We start from the raw sequence: 21,284 nt of genomic DNA on the forward strand, positions 1-21,284 counted from the left end.
GTATGGAGGCAAACTGGTGGTGGTTTTTTTCCCTTCCTCTTGCTTGCCATGAGGGAAAATGCTGAGGTGAGATCAAACCAATCTTTCAAACACGAATTTTCATTTGGTGTGTGCTTCTGTTCAGTGCAAAAATGGTTCCAAGGCAGTAAGAGTACTCAATGTGCACACAGACCCTGCCACCCCTGTGAGCACACAAAGACAAAAAAACAAACCTGGAAGTCTCACCTTTAAATGGATGGAAGGTTCATCCCCTATTGCTTTGGACTGTAAAGGCCAGGTCTCTTTGTGTTATCATAATAAAAACAAATAGCAAAAACTTTAAACAGAGTCCTGCAAGGTCTCTTGGACAAGGCAAGAGGGCTGGTGAGGGTTGGATTTTATAAGTCTTCCTAGAAAAGAACAATAACCAAGAAAGCAACTTTCCCAAAATCCAGCTGGGACCCTGTAAAGAGTTAGAAAACGAACCTTGATTGCTGAAGTCCCAGCACAGAACCTCTACCAGACCATTATTGGCAGCTGTCATTTAAGGTACATTTTGTGCAGGTTTCTACAGTTTGCTTCCAGGGGAAATAAGGCTCTGTGTTGTTCTCAACAGATATTCTTAAGTTATTACAAAATGGCTGGACTTTTTTGGACGTGGGAAGGTGGATTCAGTGGTTCCTTTGCAGAGGTTCAGCCTGAGCCTGGTTTTCAACCTTGATTTGAGTAGGAAGGGAAGTAATTTCCTGGCTGGTTCACTCAGTTCTGGACACGAGTGGAACATTAAAGTAGTAGATTTCCTGTTGTTCCACTGAACAAGAACAAGAACAAGAACAGTGTACAACTACATTTTGAGTAATAGCAAAAAGCTATTTATTTAAAGCTGCAAAGACACTTCATTCTAAACCTTATTAGTGAAAAGAGAATTTAGGAGATGCCTGTCTGCAAGTGTCTTCCATAAAAATTAGATTTACCCCCTTTTGTTCTTCTTGACCATCTTGAATTATGTGGGCTGAGCCAGAAAAATAGTTGAGCATCCAACTTACCTGTGCACAGTCAGTGGAAACTTATCTAAAACAGTTTGCATATGTCTCCAGAAAGTGTTAAAACATTTGGTTATTGGTAAAAAATGAATTAACCTTGATGTAGTTAAGCTGTTTTTAACAAGCCTAACAAAACAGGTGCCCTTCTAATATTCCCCTTCTTTATTTCTGCCTTGTCATCAAGAAACATCTTAAACATCTTAGTTCCTTTTAGGTGTTTAATTAGTGCCATGTTCTTCTCACTGGAGCAGAGGAGGGATTCTAGAACACCTCCTAGTTTTTTGTGTCTATAGTTGGTGAGAGGCTGCAGCTATTACAGATGTTGGCAATATTTTCAGAAGAAGCATCCCTTATGAACTAGGACAGGCTTGCACTTGAAAATATTGCTTGGAGATACATAATCACTGACAGGAGATCTGGGTTCTGCACTTAGAACTGAATATATCTTTTAAACTCCCTTCCCAAGGTAAGTATTTCTCAGCAGCCTTTTCTTTTTGTTCACGTTACTTCGAGTGCCTCGGCCACGCGTGAGCTGCAGAGTGGGCAGGTTGGAAAGAAGTTACACATATTTTCATCAGCCTTATCATAATTTTCAATCTTGCCCATTTAACAATTCTGGCAGTGCTGGGATAAAATGAGGCTGCTGGTTCTCTGAGCTGGGAGGAACCACTGAAACCGGTGGGGCCACCCACTGGGAGATGCTGGAGGACCCTCCACTTTCAGCTGGGAGCAGTTTCATTCATGTCTTGTGTTCATTTATGTTGTCCCTTTGCCTAGGCTTAGGGGATGACAGCTTTTCCTCTTTCATGTTTAGCACCAGGCAATTTCCTCCTGCTTTTCTCCCACCTTTTCTCCCTCATATCCACGTTCATATTGCAGCCTGATGTATTGTCCTTAAGCATTGCCAAAAGGCTTTTGCATAATCCCTTAACAGGATTGTAAAGCAGTACTTTGAATTGCTCTAGTGGCAGTTTAATGGCTTGAAAATGACAGGGGGAAGGATTTCTGAGCGTGGTAGCTTGTGGAAAATGAAAGACTTGTATGAGTGACATGACTCTGGGAATTCCAGCCCGAGCTTAGCGTTCCGAGGAAAGAAAAAAGGAGCTGGAAGAACAGAGTGTTTGCCATAGGCAGGGCAAAATCCTTAGGCTGTAAAGCAATATACAGTTAGGTGACTTTAGGCTTAGAAACACTGACACAGTATTTGCATCTAGCAGGTATTGACAGGAATGTTTTTTCCTCTAAAGGGAACAGTTCTGGGAGATCCCTTCCTTGCTGTGTCTGCAGCCTCCCGTTCAGGAAGCCAGAGTGGTGTTCTCTGCTTTCAGGGTGAAATGGCAGGAGGAAAAGTGACTTTTGGTCTAGATTCATCCTAGTTTCATGTGTGGGATCAGCTGTTATGGTTTCCCATGGACTGCAGAGCAGCAGCTTCCCACAGAAGACCTGCAGGACCCATTGCAGTGCAGTTACTGTGAGATAAACTACAGCAGCCCTTTCTCTAATGTAGCTCTTTCCACAGCAAACTGTGGAATCAGCCAACCAGAAAACTACCCTCCTCTACCACCCCCTTTTTCTCAGTTTCTTATTCCTTCTCTTTGCTTTCTGCTCTTCATCCAGCAGTAGTTTAAAGCCTTCTTCCAGCAAACCTGTTGAAGATGCTCTTGTCCCACCCAAATCATTAGGTAGATCTAATCTTTTCCCAGCCAGCATTGTTACCTCAAGTGCATCTCTTGGTTTTAGAAGCCAAAATCCTACTGGTGCTCAAGGAGAACAGCACCTGGCCCTTGTGCCCTCCCCTCTTGCCATCAGAGCTATAGACTGATGTGAAAAAACATGTTCTGGCCTTCCAAGATATCAGGAAACTAAAAATGTTCTTTGTCCCTTAAGGTAGTGCAGTGTCTAACCTCCCTCACTGTAACTAACATTAAAGAAAAACTACACAGTTACTCTCTGAATATATCTAACTTCAGCTTCTGCTGGATGTCAGGAAAATTTTATCTGCCAAGTATCTCAAGCAATACAAGAGAGATTCTGTACTTAAAAGGTCTGATGAGACCTTTTGATGTGATGGAACATTGGGTCTAGCTGTCTTCAAAATACCAGAGGGAACTGGGAGTTACATTGTGAAGGTGGGATGTAAATCTGTGTGCTCCAGAACCACCTGTTTAGGCTTTGAAAAGCAGGCATCTATTTAACTGCCTCTTACGTATTTATCTTCATTACGTGCAGGATGATCTTTCTTAAGAGTTTATGCTTAAAGTGCTCCTTTTTTTTTTGGTAGGCTCAGAAGTCCTTCTGTTTTCAGAGCTCCCGATTGGATGGATCACGAAAACTTCCAGGAGCTGATGAGCCGTGACCCATTTCTGGGCTTAAAAAATAAACACATCCTGCACTAACAAACATTGGTGCTTAAAAAATAAACACATCCTGCACTCACAAACATTGGTGCTTAAAATTGCAGAGAGTTTTAGACAGCCCTGGGGTTTGTTGAGTGTCGTCATTGTGATGCACAGCTCTCCCTCAGAGCCATCACCCTCCATCGCTGTGCTCCGGGGCAAATATACACCTTAAAGTTGCCTTTTCTCCTTGTCTTAGCGCTGTAAACCTTTGCAGCGAGAAGGAGAAAGAAAGGCTGCAACTCCCCCCCCCACAGCCACCCCCTCAGATTCACAACTGGGCTCCGAGCCGTGCCAAGGAGCGCTGACAGGCGGCAATTGTCGATCGGAAAACCTCCTGTAATTCCCCTGTGCGAAGGGGTCGGGTGCTAAATATAAACCTTTTCAGGCAACCCAAGGAGGGAAGCATCAGAGCGCTCAGAGTTAGGGAAATTAAGGCAGTGCAAAGTGATGCTCTGATGGCAGATTACCGAGGGCTTCCTGTCAGTTCGTCCTGCGTTTGAGGCTTAATTTGGTTTTTTGAGCCGGAGTAGTGCTTTGGGTGACTTTAGGGGACAGAGAAAGACTTTATTTTGGGCTGTGTTACGGAACTGGCATCCAAGGGAACTGCTCTGGGGTGAGGTGATGCTCGTTCAGATCTGCATGTACGTGGAGCTTGGAATAAGGTGATCATTAGGCAGCTGCTTTGAAACCTGTTATTATTTGCTTTTTCAGACTCAGCAGTGCTGACAACTGACTTGCTAACAGGTAATGCTATTTATAGACCTTCTTGGAGGTATAAATTGCTTAGCACTAATTTTGGTCTCCGTTAAGGTGCTAATATTGTTCATTCTTAAATACTAGGCAACACATTTTCAGCTCATCAGCAGTCGTTTAATGTGCAATAATCTAGCTAATGCTTGTTGCCAAAAAGAAGCCTTTTGACAGAATGTTGAAACTTGCATTAAAAATAATAGGCTGAGTTGTTATTCCTGTGGATTTTCTTGAAAGCTTTAATACATGCCAAAAAATAAAACTTTTAAGCCATGCACAGAAAAGTTGCTGATATTAAATTAAAGATTTAAATGTTTTAATCTGACTAGCAAAGTAATCTAGATTTCTCAGTCAGAATGCCATCTGCACGGTCTTAAATGCTGTCTTTTCAGGGAAAAATCTTTGTCAAGTGCCACTTCCCCAGGATTTCTGCTGTAATGTATTTCTAGTCCACATAATTATACTGTGTATGTTTGAGATGTGCTTTTCAGCAAACAACTGAAATTGATACAGGAAGCGACAAATTTCTGAGCTGACACAAAAAATAAGATGCTGAAATGTTAGAGTTTATAAAAGAAGACTATTCAGAATATTAAATGTGAGCTTATAAAGAGCTTTAATTCCTAGAAGAGCAGCACTCGGCTCCCCCTCAGCATTCTGGAGAGGAGAATGGTCAGGCTGTGGGCACGGGGAAATGGGCACCTCTGCCATGTCTCCATGTCACCTCATTCCAGTCAGATCAGCACTTTCCCAGTTTTTGAGGGGTGGTCTTTGCAGGTGATGCTCATACAGCTCATTCTGCATGAACTGTAAGCTGACACAATCATTCTATTGAAACTCTTTTTGTCTTGGTTGGTGGGAATGATTCACTTAATGCTGTGGGAGCTTGTTCATGCTATGGTGTAGGGACATATCCAGCTATTAATTCCTGTCTAAATGGATTCTTCACCTAATCTGCACAAAGGATGCTTAAGGCAAAAGCATCCTTTTTGATCCTAATTTCCTTGTGAATGAGCAGATCATTTTATTGAAGTACTTGGGGCATCCAGCATTATTTCTGTACCCAGGGTGCAAATGTGATGTGCTTTTCCTCCTCTGAACTTCTCCCTAAATCGATGATGGCCAAAGCAATTGCAAGTAGGTTCTTCTAACTCAGGATTGAACTGCCTGGCTGGGAAGATGAAAAAGAGAGAAATCATTATTCTGACAGCTACATTAGTAAGACAGTTCACAGCACGGATTTATTATGCTTTCTCTACTTAACAGAGTATAAAGGTAAAGCATGGCCAGTGCAAAAGCCTTTGGGCTTTGAGTTCCAGACAATTAAAAATGTGAGGTGCATTAGTCACGTGGCCCCTGGGAGGCTGTAAAGGATCAGCTAAATATGAGCTCTGCATCCCATTTTGCCTCCTGTGAACCTGTTTATTCCCCCTGTTAATATATTGTGGTGGTGCATGAGACAAAGTTGAGGTGTGTTAGTGGTGGGAGGGAGAGAGCAGGAATGAAGGACTGCAGGAGTGGAGCTGAAGGGGTGAAAATCTCCAGCTTGTGCTAAACATCAGAGGTCTGCAAGTATCATGGTGTTGAACCCACTCAGTAAAGTCACTCAGCAACTTCTCAGTTGAAGTTGCAGTTCAACATAGCAAAATCCTTCTGATGGTTTAGAAGATACTTTCCACTTCTGTGTGGGTGTTAGTCTATATTTTTGCATGCTGGTTAAACAATCTGCTAATTCATCCTGAAAGAAAATTCGTCTTGCAAAACTCTATCCATGCAGAAAATACTATTCCTGAATCAGGATCCTATTGGAATTGAATCCTTTCTTGTGCTTGACGATGGTCACTTTTCTTACCAATGGGTGATAACCCCAGACCCACCTTCTGCAGGTAGTGCAGTCAAACACCCAAATATTGAAGCCAAAAATAGTGTAGGTTGCAGGCAATGGGGCTGAAGTGTTGAGCTAAGAGTGCTTGTGTAAAATAGAGGTGGGGAGTAGCAGAGTATCCAGTGTTTTCCAGCCTGGAAGATGGATGTGTCACTGCAGGCTTGGCAAATGAGGAGGTTGTCAGGACTCCACTTTATCAGGGGTCACAATGGGACAGGGGCTTTAGGGGGAGAGGACAAATTTTCCTCACTGTAGGAAGGACTGGACTCTCAGAAAACCTTAGAGCCAGTGACATCAAAGAGATTTCCCCAAGGGCAGGCTCTTGCCCATGTCCTCTGTGCCAGGGCCCTTTCAGCAGCTCAGCTGTGTGTGTGACTGTGGCATGGATAAGTGATTCCACTGCCACTTACCTCCATTAATTTTTCCTGTAACTACCTGCTACTGTGCTGAGCTGGGATGTAAAGGTTATTGCTCTGCATTGTTCGTAGCTTCAGAAGCCTGAGTTAAGAGGCATGACACTATTATATCAGCAGCTGCCCCAATAACATACTAATAACCACTGCAGTTACTGCAGGAGGGGATTTCTTTGCTGCACTGTAATGAAATGTAAAGCTGCAGGGAAGTGTTTTAACATAAGAGTTGGTTTGACATTTTCATGGTTGTACAATGGGTGTGTTTGAGTGAGCTTATAATTGTTCCAAATTTTTTTCTGCCGTTATGTTGGATGTTGCTACTATTTTTAAATCGAAATAAAAGTTTGAGCAAGTTGATAATGCTGCTGCTTTTACATATTTCTGGTTGGATGGGTTGCCTTCAGTGATCTTGGAGATCATGAGCTGTTCTAAACTGCTGGTTTTTTACTAGCTTTTATTGAGGTACTTTTCAGTCCAGTGTTTGATTTGTTGCTTTGTCTGGATTATAATCTGAGATCCCATAAACTGTCCTGTGAGCAAGGACACAGCAAAGATCAGCGTGGGCTTGTTCTAGACAATGTTGGACCAGATGCTTAGGGAAAAACTGTACAAAACCCAGCACTTGTGGAATGCTAATAACATTTTCATATGCCTGTTTATCTGAAGTCTACCAGGACTGAAAGAGTTGTAGACTTATAAAAAATCTAGCTAATACTTGCTAGATAAAATCATATGTAACATCTCAGCTAGTTAAACCTCGGGGTCACCTTATCCTCACAGAGAAAAATGTCTTGCAGAGGTTTTAAAAACTCAATATCCAGAAGGAAGAGCCCCTCTAAGACACAGTGAGTTTAAACAAGAGGTTTGTGGTGATCTTACAGATATCACAGGACCTTGCAGACAAGGAACTAAGGCATCTGAGGAAGAGAAAATAACATATTGAGTATATTTTTACCCCTTGCATTCTCTGAGTGTCGAGGGGCTGTAATAGGATTTAAGCAGAGATGGAATTGGGTAGTGGAAGGCAGCTTGTTGTTGTTTAATGTGTATTTCATGTAGGAAGTACATGTTATGTGGAAATTCAGATCCAATTATCCCTCAGAACAAAAGGCCTTTTCCAGTTCATGGATGGAAAAAGGAAAGGGAATCTGCCTGATTATCTTCCAAAGTGTCCTTAACCTAAACACAGCAATCTCAGCCAGATTTAAGTAGAAAAGATGGCAATTAGAGTTGTTAAATCAGATTGGCCTTGGGAAGGTGGCAGGAAACACAGGGCATATTGTCTTCCATCTTTGTCCCTTCTCCTCCCTGAGTGCCTAAATTTAGACTCTGAAATCCATACTTGGGAACAGAAATAAATATAAATGGTTGTTTTCCATCGTGTTTGCATGTGAAGCTCTTATTGATTTTGATGGTATCGTGTTACTGTGCCACTAAATAGAGGGCACCTTTTAGGTACTTGAGGACAGCATTTGAACTTTGCATATAATTGGTCTAAATTTTAGTGGCTGAGGAAAAATGGTGTGTGAAATGAACAGTGGCTTTAGCAGGAGTACTTAGAAAACATTGGATTCTTGACTACTTAAAAAAAAAAAGTGTTTTGAAGATTGGTGATATATGGGAAAGACTTGAAGGATCAATGCTCTGGTGAGGAGCAGAGCATTGCTTCAGATCTGTGCCCTTGCAGGCTCGGTGGAAAGCACCATCCTTCAGGAGCAAAGGGATTGCAGAGCCCATTTTCAGTGCTCAGCCCCTTCCCATTGTGAGTTCCAGAGTCACTGGAAATGAAAAGCAGCCTGACTGCCTGGACTCATTGGAAAAGGAGGCTCAGGGGGATACAGGGAAATGTTTGCAGCTCTCAGGTACCAGCAGTGTGAGACAATGGGCAGCAGGGGAACCAAGTGTCCTGTGGAAGGGAGGGAAGCAGGTGGGAGATGCATTTATGGGAAGTGACTGAATAGCAGTGTAGCACAGGCATGGGAAATGGTGAACAGAACAAATATATGACAGATTAAATATAGCAAGGAGATGAGATTAATGTACTGGAAACCAGCTGCAGATGATGTGATCTGCTCTGGACACTTTGTTCTCTGCTCTGGCCCCATCCCCCTGGTATCCAGGCACTTAACTGGCAGATGACTCACCGTGTCTTTGTGCTGCAGCTTCTTTCTCCATCAGATAAAGGTAATTCTTTCCACTTCTGGAGTGATGCTGAAAAGGATTGATCTGTAAAGTGCTCTGAAGATACACTAACACTCACAGAGCCTCTAAAGCCTAGGTTTTAATTGTGGAGCTGCAGATCATTTCAATACATTTTTTCAGCAACAGAAATGCCTCACTGCAGTAATTCCTGTCCATGGTACACTGATACTGATTAACTTCTTACGTGTAGCATAATACCATTGACTCCACAATGGGGCTCAAAAAAAAGAGTTGCTGGGTGGGAATTAACTTACTGTGTTTCCAGGGTAGCTTTCTGAATGCTTCAAGGATAACTTATGTCCTCAGCTCATCTGTGATGTTGGACATCAAACTTAGCTCTGCTGTGAGCAGCAAACAATGAAGTGAAATGATTCCAAGTGAAATAGGAGTTTGTGCCAGAGATACAGAGATCCTCTCAACAGGTTCTGTGGTGGAGAAATGGGAATAAAACTTTACCATTCCATCCAGTGTTGCAGAGCTCACACACCAGCTTTCAGGTGTTATGCACATATGATTTCATGGGCTTTGTGACTTTTCATGGGCTTTGTGACTCAGTGGTCATTGCAATTCAGTCAAACCCCTTCTTTCCATGTCATTTTACAAATCCTACCCCCCTGTCTTTAAGCTCTGTTTTCCTTTGAAGTAGCCACCACAAAGCACTTTTATTAGCTGTGAGCAGAACAGGGACTGTTCTCCTGATGGTCCTGTAACCATGATAACAAAAACCCATTTCTGTGTTCAGCAAGGAAGGGAAGCAGCCTGCTGTAAACAACTGAGGACTTTCAGACAACTTGAGCTCATTTCAATTCCAAATTCCTTTGTAATCTGGAATTGGATAATATCTGACCACATGTAGTCATTCAGCATAAGGCCAAAGCCTTATTTCTATGCACTGGTCCTGATTTATCTTGACAAAGCACTGAAGATTGACTTGAAATGAAAGTTGGTTAACAGCATGTTTTAGATCCTTTCTGTTGTGTTATAATACTGTAAATGGGCCTTCATAAAACGTGGTCAAAGCAAGCAGCTTTTCAGAAGTCCAAATGATGTTACCTCTTGCTGGAAAGAGAGATGCACAGATAGTTTTTGTCATAAAAGATTTGTCCATAGCTCTTGGCCCACAGTTGTATCAGATCACAGGGTGATTAGTCTCAGATTTATTGGCATTTTGATGCTCTCATTGGGGCAGAAAATGGGGGGTTTCAGTGATAAATTCACTAAATCCAGAGCGATTCTGAGAACAGTGATTTTTATTCACCTCACCCATACTGGTGTTTAACCTGGAGAAGGTGACCATAGTAAAAGCTTATTCTGATGAAGCAAAGGATTTTCTTTAACCAAGTTGGAGACAAGTTTAAAAAAAAAAAAATCAAGTGAATGACTAACACTTTCTTGAAACTATCTTTTCCAGCTCTCTGTAGCTGGCCTTGTGTACCTGGTTTCTATTCAGAACAAATGCCACAACAGAGTGGCTGAATAGGACTGCAGGGAGAAACTCTCCCTTTTTAAAGAAGCCATTTCTTTGTGTTTCACTTTTAGAGGCTGTTTGAAAGCACAAAGGCTGCAAACAAAGCTGTATGAAGCTTATGACCTTTCTGCCATAAAGACCCTTCCTAGTCTTGCTTCCCTTCCTGCCTGAAGGTCTCTCATTGTATGTTTTACCAGTTTCTCCTTCCCCAAATAACCTGCTGGGCAATTAATTCAATTTCAACAGAAAAAGTTGAACTCCAAGATTATTTCTTGATGTTTTCCAATGTTGCAGTCATTTATACAAAAAATAATGATGGTGCTGATAGTGTTACTTCTTATACATTGCTTCCTTTTTTGGGCCTTAAGTGCTGGAATGGCAGCCTCAGCTACAAGAAATTGTGAAGTACCTCAAAGACAAGGTTTGTCTCTTCCAAATTCTCTGATCTCCCCTGTGTTTTTGTTCAGTTACTGGATCTAAACATCAGGAACAGCCTAAAGTCTCCTCACTTGTTAGAGAACAGTATTAGAACTATATTTAATTTTACTGGCCCTCTAAAGTGAGAGAGGGATAAGGAATTTCTTTTTTTGGTGTCTACAGAGAAGTTGTAAAAAAAACCAAAAACCAAACCCATAACAAACAACAAATAAACAAAAAAAACCCCCACAAACCAACCCCCTCCCCTCAAAAAACCAACCAAACAAAATAAAGCATGGGCATATCTTAGCTTTAGGATGTGACATTCCTAAAATACTTAGAGCAAGTCCAGATGACCACACACTAGGGTAGATTATTAGGCAGCTGCCTGCTAAAACATCTTGATTTTACTGCTAATGTAAAAAGGCTTTATTGAAAGGAGAACTGTCTATCTTTCTAGGTGTAGTGTTAAGTCTTCTAAGGTTCCTTAAAAATCTTACTGGATACTTAATTTTTTTCCCCTTCCCCAACAGATTTTTAGAAGATGGTCTGAACAGTGATTCTAAAGTGATTTGTATTAAAGATTGCTTCTCCTCATTTTAGTATAGTGTTGCTAGTTTAGAGCCTTTCTGATGTTCTCTGCTCCTGAGATTCCTTGTTAATTAGATTGGATCATAAACCCACCACAATTCCAGCATGCAGATTCCTTTTGCAGCAGCAGGAATTGTTTATTTGAGCATTCAGACTGAGGCAGATAAAGTTCCTTCAGCTTACTTCTCCTTTTAACCTTGTCATTTCTAGTATTCTCAGTACCACAGGAAATTTACAGTTTGGGGAATTTTTCAAGCCAGGAGAATCTGTTCTTCTGTGCCTGTTGAATCCCTGAAGGCAGCTCTGTTGAGAACTCTGGGTCAGCTCTGAGCAGACATTCACACACCATTTTCTCTGTTCTAAACAGGACATTTCTGAAGTAAAATCACTCCTGTTTCGTGGTAAGCCCTTTGTGAAGCTGGGACTTCCCTTCCATGTCTTCTCTTCCACAGAGATGTTTTCCAGCTACAGGGATCTCCATTTCCTCCCAAAGAGTATAACCTTTGGATCACTGCAGTCATTTATTATCTGAAACTTGGCCTTGGCATATTTTGCCATTTACTATGTTTACTCCAGATAAATAGGACTTGCACTTTCACTTTTATTCTGCCAGGGATGGGGAGGGAAAAACCACTGAGAGCCCTGATGTCATCTTTGGATGCTGCTCTCGTAGATGACCTTTTTCATATGCTCATAATTTTATTCCTTTTGCTTTCTGTGTGTATGTGCACATCGTATTCCTCATTCCTATAGTTCAATACTAGCTCAAAAACATTAAGTCAGATCTCAAATGTCACATTATCAATTTAGGGAAGAAAGAGTCTTAGCCATTAATACAGAAAGAGAGTCCTTTTATTTTGGATAACAGGCAAGTTATAATAAGAAGATTGCATCTGAATACACATGATAGAAACATGGCACTCAACCTTCTCCTGTTTATCTTTCATCTGTGTTTATTAGAATTCTCTTCCATCAAACAAATGAGGTTTTTATGGATATTAGCAGGAGATGTGGATCTGTCACAAGCCATGTACAGTCACTTGATTTGTGCATTGAATAAGGTACTTATGTGATTTTATTACCTAAACATAATGTGTCCTTTCTGTACAGATTCAGTAACAGATAATTTTGGTCCTGGTGTTGCATTTATCATGTATAAATTACTTCAATAGTACAGACTGGCTCACTTAAGCAGGACCATTCTTCAGGCACTAAATAACTGTTAAGTGTGGTGCTCCTGGGTGTTCCTGTGAATCACACTTTCTCCTATTGCAGAACATCGGGTCAAAGCTGTTCAAATACTGACAGGGTCTGGAATAATGGTCTTATTTGCTAAAAGGTGACTTTTCCAATCTAATTTTGTTTCAATGAATCACCTGTCTCTTCCTTTGCTTCTTGCCTATTATACAGTAATCACCTTTGTAATGAAAGCCATTTTAGCCCATATGTTAAATCAAAGCAGTTGGATTATTTAATTTCAATGCCATTTAATTCCAGAGTTCAAGACAGTGAATTGATGCCATTAAAAAAAAATCCCATCTCCTTGCCCACTAAGGCAAAGTTTTTACAAGTTTGTTAACTATTATACACCACTCCACCTAATTTCTTTCAAGCTCTTAGTGTAGACAGCTCCACTGAAACACAGCAAACTCAAATTTTCATGGAGTGCATATTTTTCCAAAAAGCAAAAGTGAAACACCTGTCTGTGAACACTTTTGGACATAATTCTTGGCATATTTGCCCCTACTTGAAAACACCTCTGCCTTCCTTTTTGTGCTGTCTCATCACTTGATAAAGTCACTGGATTACTTGCCTTTGTAGTAACTGAGGTTAAAGGAATGGACTAAGTTGCATTTAAGAGGGGGAATATTTAGGATTGTAAACCACTGCTAATAAAATGCTTTGATGGTAAATAGGAGTTGAATAAACAGGAGTTAAATATCTTCAGCTGTGTTGTGTGAGAGGCTGGCATGTCAAACAGCAGCATTTGTGTCCCTGTGTGTTCTGTATCATCAATTGTCTGCCTGAAAGGTGATTTAAAGGATTCATCACCTACAAATTTGCCAGTTTGTTACGCTGAAGGAAATATCTCATTTTCTGTTACCATGTCATTTCTTCAGTGTGTAATGCTGTATATAACTATTCCAAATACCTCCTCTAACCTGAAGCAAAAATGGAATGAAAGTGTTGGAGTGATGGCCAGTGTCTTGGTTGGGGAGGTGAAGCTCTGCTGCACTAACAAATGAAGAAAATCCACCTCCTCCAACTTTCCCTTTGCTCTTTCACACAGTGCCTTGGAGTTATACACACGAGGAAAAATGTCCTGTGCATAAGGAGGGAACTTACTGGAATTTCACTGGAATCACTGTCTCCCTGGGCCTGAGATTTCATTCGAAGCTCACGGAGGCCTAAAGTGTCACTGCAAATTTAGAGAATTAATTATGTTGTTTCACCTGACTGGGAGGTCCAGTGCTGTGGTGAAAAAGCACGAAAAGCTCAGGAGTTAATTCATGAAGCTCTTGAATAATTCATTGCAGATAAGCCCTTTAAACCCCTATTTAAGTTGTTAATAAGGATGAGCAGCTCATTCCCAAGAACTCTGTTACTTGTGTCCAATATAAAGTACAAGTAGGAAAAGCTCACTACAGCCATGTTTCATCTGTAAAATTATTTCACCTATTGAAAAATGATTTTTTTTCTTATCTTTTAATCTCTTTTCACTCATTTCAGAAAGCACTAGCTGTTTAAGAATAACTGCTGCTTTTACCATCCCACCTGGCTGTGTAACTGAAAGAAGGCATTTGACTGAAGGATATTCACAATATTTTATTGGAAAAGGCAGTAGTAGATGAAATGTTTTTGTCGTGATATTGCTGTTTTCCTTAAATAAGCTCTTCTAAAATAGTATGAGCATAAACATCCTGCTCTGGGAATTACAGGACTTTTTTTCCCTGCAGAGATCAGAAATAAGCACCTGGTATGTTTAGGAGGTAAAATTGTTGTTCAGGTAGAGATTTCCCCTAGGAAAGGAGTGAGGAACACAATATGGCCCTCAAGCATGGAGAGCTCCAGGGCTTCAAGGAAATTAGCAGTCCCTTCTCCCTGGCACTGCTTGCAACCCTGAGTGGGGAATAAATGGAAAATTCTGTTTACTCCAGGAGTTCCTCACAGAGGGAAGTGGTCCTTCAGCATCCTCAGCAGAGAACATGGGGCACGTGAAGCTTTAGTGAGGTACAACTGGGAAGAAGGTTTTAGAAAACTGAAAAGTGATTTTTTTTTTTAATTTTATTTTTAAAATTCGTTCTTAAATGTGTTTATAAGCTTTTAACTATAGTTACCAAGATACCAGAGTGAGATGACCAGGGTGACAGTCACAGAAACGCTGGAGCAACACAAGTGCTCATCCACCTCTCTGCTTCACAGCCTTGAGCTGACATGCTTTGCTCCTGCTTGAAGGACTTGTATTATCAATTTCCCAGGATGGAATGCCCTAACAACCAAACAATCTTATCATTAGCATTGAATCTTTTGCTGATCTTGTGACCTGGTACTCGTAGAATAATTCAGGGTGAAAGAAAGGTCTTCAGACCGAGCTCTTGCTCAAAACACTGTAAGCTCTGAGATCAGAACTCTTTGGGGTTTTATCCAGTCAGATCTTGAAAAGTCTCCAAGAGGAGACTACACAGCCCAAATTATATCTGTATAACCACATTTAGTTGGGCAGGGACTGAAATTCAGGTGACTCGCCCACAAGTGATCAGAAAGTTATCCTAATGCTCTAGGGGTAATACTTTACAGGTATTTTCCACATGAAGCAAAATAGCTGGGAGAAGAGGGGAGGGGGGGTAACAGGCTCACTTCATTGTTCATGGAAAGGGAATATTCAGTATCTATATTGGAACACATATTCAGAGTTTAATCTGCTATTAAGAGGAAGTGGTCTGTGCATCTCTACCCTGTACCTGTATCACTATTCAAAACTCTGGGGAAAAAAAGACATGGGGAGGTGGAAATTTGGGATCTGTACGAATTCTTTGCTTCTGTTCTTCAGTAAGAGAGACAAGAAAACCAGTTTATAGCTGTATCCAGGTCTCCTCTGGGAGGAAATCAAAGGACCTATTTGAGCATGTTTTGAACATCTGCTGAACAGTTACTGGCAGCTACTTACTCTTAAATCCCAGAGAAATGAAACATTTCTGGGATCTTGTAAGATCTGAAAGTCTTACTCTTCCAGTGAAATTATTTTAGCTGAATTAATGTTGACCATTTTTCTGTAAAAAGACTTAGAATTCATAGAAAAGACCACTGAATTAATTAAATAATCATTCTTCACTACTTGTCTCTGCTCATAGACACTTTAACTGTTCCAACACATCGTATAAAATGCAATATTTATTTAATTCAACACAATTATGTGTGGATAAAATTTAAATATGGCTGTTGTCATTTTAATTTAAATTCATTGCTAGGCAATTCAGCTTAATGGTAGCTGATTAAAAAAAAAGGAAATATGTTCTCTATATTCATAAATCAACCCAATGTTCAGTTTATTCAAAACACTGAATTAGACACTAAGCTGGGGCACTGGAGAAGAAAAAAATTACATTGCTTTCACTAATAGCTTTTTTGAGTATGCAAATTATTACTCAATTGTAAATGGCTTTGAGCAGACTGGTTTAGGAATTAAAAAAATAAAGCCAGTATCATTTAGGTAGTGAACAAGCCTATTTCTGCTCCAGCCTCTTAGGTTTTTATACAAAACAAATTATTTTGACACCTAGTGAAGAAAATGTTAGGTTTTCTAGCCTGCAGGCTTCCGAGCCTTAGGGTGGTAGAAATATCTGGAAACAATCCAGTAGTGGAATGCACATTGAAATGGGCATAATTCCTGCAATACATGTAGTATATAAAGAGCTGATAACCCTGTTCCTTCCAAGCTGGTAAATCCCACATTCTGCATTTTACTCCCTGAGTACCCAGTGCAGTGCATGGAGACAGGGACTGGAATTATTCTAGCTGTGGCTTCAGGGGCTTTTTTGCTTTTTAGGGGCTGCAAAATGTGCCTGAGGGCAAAACTGGAGTTCAGCTGGCTTTGATACAAGTGTATCCCATAGTAATAGCAGCTACATTATTTTAACTGACATAAGCTGGCATTATATGAGGGGTTATTGTATGAAATGGGGGGAAATAACAAAGCTAATAATTTGCATGGATTGCAAATGATGGATAAATGCATGGACTGCACTTGGGCTGTGTGCTGTTCCCAAGCACTGGGAACAGAGATGCAAAGCTTCCCCTGTTTCTCCATTCCTACCCTGTATTTCATGCTTTCAGCACCTCAGCTCTAAAGGCCTGGGAAATTTCTAAAGATGCCTCTTGTCCCAGTCCTGGCCAGGCTCCTCGTTAAATCCAGAGCAGTCCTTTCCAGAACTCAGGAAGGGCTGATGTGAGAGCCCAGTTCAGAGGAGCTCTCATCCTTTGCAGCCCTGACTTTGTGACTACGGAGTGCCCCCTGTTACCGAGAACTGGGGCAGACACTTAGCTGTTGGTTTCAGAGAATCATGGAAGAGTTTGTGTTGGAGGGGATCTTCAAGGGTCATCTAATCCACCCCCCTTAAGTTCATACACAAATGTGCACTGCTGAGCTTTCTGTAAGCTTGCCTGCCCTTACCTGTGCAGTTTGAATTTAAAGCACTGGGGCAGCTCATTCCTGCAGCCTGCAGAGGAGAAGGGAACTGTGGCCAGAATGCAGCCAACCCCTCTTTTTCCAAACCTCACCTCTTAATTGAGGTGTTTTTTTAACAGAGATTTTCTCTAGAAGCTGCTATTAACAGTCAATATTCTTGTTAGCAGTAAATATTTGGGTTCCTTGTAATTAAGCAATCTTTTGTCTTTGTCTGCTAGGACAAGGATAAGCTCTTTTCAACTCAGAATATTCTGTGAAATCAAGACTTCCACAGTGGTTTCAGTTTGGTATTTGTTGTCAGAGCTGGGAAAGCCTCCTCTAACAGACCAGGATGTGAAGAATGGAGAGGTCCTTTAGATCTCTTGGTGTTGAACAGTTTTAGACTGTTCAAGTCTGCAGAAAGTTTCTGTGTGTAAAACAAAACATCCTGTGCTATTCTGAACACCCAGGGACTAGATAAGCACAACAGCATCTCCTGATGGTGAGGCAAGATAAGCTTGAATTCTGCAGCACTTTCCTAAAATGCTGGAGAAAACAGCAAATTTGTTTGCTAAATTTATTTACCGTGGCTCCTTGAGGGGGTGTGGTCTTGCAGCCTGACCTGACATGTGTGTCTTGGCTCCCTCTTGGCCATCCCTCTAAGCAAACTCCACCCTGTCCAGAGTGGGACACAAAAGCCTTAGGGTTGCTTTAGATTCAGACAGAGAGAATCTTAAATTCTGTGTGCAGAACGTGCTCTTTTTACCCCTCCAAAACAAGTTTAGAGTGACCCTAAATCAGCCTTTCTTGCCTCTCAGTGAAGCCCATAAAAGTAAAAAAGGCCATACTTGGGTAAAAGTATTTCAGTCCTCTACAAGTGCCAGGAGAGAGATAAATGTAAATCTTTCATATGCACTCGGTATTGTGCTGTGCTGAACAATAATGCTGAAAATGGTTTGTCAGTTTGATTAATGCACCTGTTTCTTACCCAGCAGACACTGCAGGAGGGTGTATTCCTTTGAAGCAAGGTTCTAGATGCAAGGCAACTTAAGGAAAATCCTCTGGATTGCTGCTCAGAGTAATATATTCAATAAATATTATCAGAGGGTTGATAAGAGGAGCAATCCCTTGATTAAATATTTACCTTTTGAGAAATATTATCTCTGCTGTAGAAAGCACTCTAAAGCAACATGTTATGAAAGGGCTCAGAAAGCATTCCCAAACCCCAGAAATCAGTAACAAACCTCTTGGATTAATCAGTAAATAAATAGATTTTTAAAACTATGATTATATGTAAATATATAATACTTTATATATAATATATATAAAGATATGAAATAGATTAAAAACTATTTTTGAAAAATGGAGTGTATTTTAAAAAAGGTTTCAAAAATATTTTAAAGATGGATTTGTACCATTCTTTACATATATTTCTAAAGCAAACAGTTGAACTGTTTTGCACTGTGGTGTTTTTAAGATTACATCACATCTCAGTCCTTCAGGGCCACTGTTTTGTTTTTTTTTCCAGATCTTAACAATGTCTTTATGTTCCTCACTTAGAGCCACTGGCCATGCTGAGTCCAAATGACTTCATGGACTTCAGTGAGATTGTACTGCCAGTAAACAGAATTTTCACCCAGCAGGGCTCTATAATGAACAACCCTGTGATTTTTAAAGCCCTTAACTTTTAGCCTTTTGTATAAAGTGTCTGCCCACTTATTGCAAAGTGCTTTCCTGGGTTTATTAGGATGTAAAATCGTGTACAAAATCACTATTTTAGAAGTGCTGTTCCACGGATATGGAACGGGGTTTGGGATGCTCCTTTGAGGGAGTTTTGTGGGAGAATTACCCACATGCAGCTTTGTTTGAATCAACACACATCCTTTGCAGAGTTAGAGCTCTGCATCTGAAGGAGAAGCTGGAAGTGATTTTAAATGGGGACCAGTTAAAACAGACAAGCTTTAGGTCGAAATCCATGTGCTTAATACCCCAGTGGGCAGGTAGTTCTGTGGGAAACTCAGAGTCCCACCATGCACATGGAGACAAGGAACTGCCTTCCGGGTAACAGAAGCACTTTTAGAGGTGTTCATTTGCTTCCTCTGCATGTGGGGAAAAACAGGACATCTAAAACCAACACATGCAAAACTCCTGTTAGGATATTTCCCAAAACAAAAGGATGTTTGTTGCCATTTCAGTGAAAACTGGACAGGTCAATATAAACTAAATGTACAAAATCCAAATTCAGCCTCTTAAAGGCTGAACAATCTATTCAGAGCAACTTACACAAAGACAAATGCAGGATAGCTGTGTTTCATTTCAGAATTTGTTAGTGGTCCAAATCCTGCTGTAAAGGATAGCTGAAAGCCTGCTGAAACTAGTTTGGGATGCATGAGTTTGCACAGTTTGATTCCATTTGATCTCCCCATATAAAGCCCTAGTTAAGTCTCTTCTCACTAAGAGTTATTTTCTGAATGAGGTTGTATCCAGTCCCAATTACAAGTGCTGAGAACGCTGCAAAATGACACCTGGAAAGCTTGCTGTCAATATTTGTTGTGTGCCAGGCTGACCTTTTGGATGATAGATTTTGTATTTGTGGAGTTAGGAGAGATTGATTTTGTTGCTTTATTCTAATCACAGCACAACGTAGCAGCACCTCCTGGGTGTGAAGGGTGTTCAGGAACCGAAATGCCACCGACACAAACAACTTCCCATCTGCTCCCAATTTAATCTGAACGAGTCTGTGAGTTTATAGAGGAAGGTTATTTCTGCCACTGGCAGGAGAAAGGTGGTAATCAGTCAATCAGAATGCATTGATTGCTCTAATTATTGCATCCTGAATGGGGTTTTTTTTACGAACCTTACTCACCCACAATTTAGTTGTGACATGTTTTGCTTCCTATCCAAGGCAAATCTATAGTTTGCAACAACTTTGACTTCATCAACAGTAACTTTATTGATAGTTAGAACCAGAGCCACCAGTGGGTGCTGACAATGTTTTACCACCCCAGCTTTGTAAGTGGGCTGGAAAAAAAGCCAGTAAAATCAGTTTGATCAACTTTCAAAGCTGCTGACAGCTGGTCTAGAGCTGTGTCATCCCTCATGGCACAGAGTGAATATTACATATAAACCAACTCATCTTTCATGTACGGACTTCAAGCTTTATCTGCAGCCTTTGATTTCTTTGATGAATAAACTATCATTTTGTTATTGTTCACTGGTACTGCAGCAATAATTCATGTAGGGGAGAGTGAGAAGGAATCCATTTGGATTTGATTCTGGGCCACGGTCTAAAACCTCCATTTGTTCATTATAATTTTGTGTAAGTAGCACTGCTTCATTTCTAAATGTCCAAGTGAGGTAGAAACTTAGGGGACTAAGAGTTAAAAAGAAAACAAACAAAAAACAACATCAAAAATATGTAGGGGGGGAGAAAACCAAAACAACCAACACACAAAAAGCACACCTGAAAAAAACCCACACCAAAAAAACCCAAACAGCAAAACCCAAACCCCCAAAACTACTTCATGGTACTGAGGAAATGCAATGTAGAGGTTTTTTCCCACGAGAAGCAAGTGCAAAATCAGTCAGCCTTTACCTGAGGGCAAATGTGAGCCCACAGGAAATCGATTCCAGGTTTAAGGTCTTAAAAATATTGACCCTTCTGAATAAGCAAACAGGTACTTGAAAACAAATCAGTAAATGGTCGTTTATTATTTCTGTGAATTGAAACCTAAGGTTAGGGATTAAATAGCTGAATAGCAATCATTTTGCAGATATTGATGTTAAAGAAGCACCATTTTGTAGGAAAAGAGCACATTTGCATAGCAGTTTAATTATGGATGTGTGTAAAAGGCCAGTGGCCTTTGGGTGAAACCTTCAGTGATGCTGCTGTTGAAACATGAATCTATCATAGTTTAACAAATATAACCCAGATCAATCATGCCCCCCTGAAATAATTATGAAGGATCTTACAAGCAGAATAAAATGAGTAGTGAAACAACTAGTAGAAATAATGACTAAACTATTTTCCATGAGAAAAGTGCCTCTCTGATTGAGTCACCTACCCATGAAGCACAACCATGCTGCTAGAACTCAGCTCAGCCATGAACTGCAGGGAGGTTTGTTCCACAAAAATTGAGTATTTTGCTCTGGAAGGGGTCAGTGAATGTCCCTGGAGACGAGAAGGAACCAGGGCTGGTTGTCCAGGCCGAAGCAAAGCAGTCTGCCCACTGATGTGGTGTCCAAAAGCTGCAGCAGACCTGAGGCAAGTGTGAAATAAATGACAGACTTGCAAAGCTTCATTTGTCTGAGGGTTATTAATGAGAGAAAAGGGGGAAGCTGGTGCTACCACAGGAGTTTGAGCTGCTGAAGATAAACCTGTCAGGTGTTTGCCCACAGAGAGCCAGGGAAGGAAGGGGGGAAGCTCAGAGTGGTGAGACTGAGAATTGCCTTGGCAGCTGGAGAATTGCTCT

The 21,284-nt window shown here is 40.8% G+C and overlaps 1 protein-coding gene across 2 annotated transcripts in view; it reads left to right on the forward strand.

Annotated features, from left to right (window-relative positions):
- Positions 1 to 21,284, forward strand: part of SHISAL1 (shisa like 1) — a 237,231-nt gene that overhangs the window by 70,373 nt on the left and 145,574 nt on the right. The window contains exon 1 of one of the 2 annotated variants that reach the window (XM_064654075.1): positions 3,892 to 4,165. The exons of the other annotated variant lie outside the window; for it this stretch is intronic. The gene's annotated coding sequence lies outside the window, so the exon portion shown is untranslated. Of the gene's footprint in view, positions 1 to 3,891; positions 4,166 to 21,284 lie in introns of those variants that run through there. 2 annotated transcript variants of the gene reach the window in all.

Source organism: Pseudopipra pipra, chromosome 5 (assembly GCF_036250125.1).
Source record: "Pseudopipra pipra isolate bDixPip1 chromosome 5, bDixPip1.hap1, whole genome shotgun sequence".
Taxonomy (NCBI): domain Eukaryota; kingdom Metazoa; phylum Chordata; class Aves; order Passeriformes; family Pipridae; genus Pseudopipra; species Pseudopipra pipra.